Below are 1,644 nucleotides of genomic sequence, written 5' to 3'. Positions count from 1 at the left end.
CATACTCACGGATAGCCTGAGGCGAATAATCGCAAACGACGACGCGTCGATTGTGCGGCCATCGTTGCTCGCGCGACTAACGACGATCAGCCGAGACGGCTGTAGTTTATCGCATCGATTTCATCGAGCAACCGATGGACGCTGCCGCGTTCGTTCGTAAATGAATGTTATACATACTCACGGATAGCCTGAGGCGAATGATCGCAAACGACGACGCGTCGATTTTGCGGCCATCGTTGCTCGCGCGACTAACGACGACCAGCCGAAACGGCTGTAGTTTATCGCATCGATTTCATCGAGCAACCAATGGACGCTGCCGCGTTCGTTCGTAAATGAATATTATACATACTCACGGATAGCCTGAGGCGAATGATCGCAAACGACGACGCGTCGATTTTGCGGCCATCGTTGCTCGCGCGACTAACGACGACCAGCCGAGAAGGCTGTAGTTTATCGCATCGATTTCATCGAGCAACCGATGGGCGCTGCCGCGTTCGTTCGTATATGAATATTATACATACTCACGGATAGCCAGAGGCGAATAATCGCAAACGACGACGCGTCGATTTTGCGGCCATCGTTGCTCGCGCGACTAACGACGACCAGCCGAGACGGCTGTAGTTTATCGCATCGATTTCATCGAGCAACCGGTGGACGCTGCCGCGTTCGTTCGTAAATGAATAATATACATACTCATGGCTAACTTGAGGCGAATAATCGCAAACGACGACGCGTCGATTTTGCGGCCATCGTTGCTCGCGCGACTAACGACGACCAGCCGAAACGGCTGTAGTTTATCGCATCGATTTCATCGAGCAACCGATGGACGCTGCCGCGTTCGTTCGTAAATGAATAATATACATACTCATGGCTAACTTGAGGCGAATAATCGCAAACGACGACGCGTCGATTTTGCGGCCATCGTTGCTCGCGCGACTAACGACGACCAGCCGAAACGGCTGTAGTTTATCGCATCGATTTCATCGAGCAACCGATGGACGCTGCCGCGTTCGTTCGTAAATGAATAATATACATACTCATGGCTAACTTGAGGCGAATAATCGCAAACGACGACGCGTCGATTTTGCGGCCATCGTTGCTCGCGCGACTAACGACGACCAGCCGAGACGGCTGTAGTTTATCGCATCGATTTCATCGAGCAACCGATGGACGCTGCCGCGTTCGTTCGTAAATGAATAATATACATACTCATGGCTAACGTGAGGCGAATAATCGCAAACGACGACGCGTCGATTGTGCGGCCATCCGTTGCTCGCGCGACTAACGACGACCAGCCGAGAAGGCTGTAGTTTATCGCATCGATTTCATCGAGCAACCGATGGGCGCTGCCGCGTGCGTTCGCCCGATTGCGCGTGAAGTTACTGTTCGGAACCAAGAATATACGGGTGTATTATACCCGTTTGGTCGCAGCCACGCGCAAAGGCTTTTGAATGTACTGTACGCCCGGCCGTCGAACGATGGTTTTCCGTCATTCAGGAAACAAAAAGAAACTTTTGTCGTCGATATGGCGCGTTCAATCCTCCGTCGATACGCTGGTCGGAGGTGCGAACATCGAATATTTTTAAAGCAAAGAACAAGGAGCATTTTTAAATACAAAGAGAAAAATTGTAAATTGTATATGAT

Source organism: Colletes latitarsis, chromosome 4, assembly GCF_051014445.1.
Source record: "Colletes latitarsis isolate SP2378_abdomen chromosome 4, iyColLati1, whole genome shotgun sequence".
Taxonomy (NCBI): domain Eukaryota; kingdom Metazoa; phylum Arthropoda; class Insecta; order Hymenoptera; family Colletidae; genus Colletes; species Colletes latitarsis.
This window is presented reverse-complemented; position numbering follows the sequence as displayed.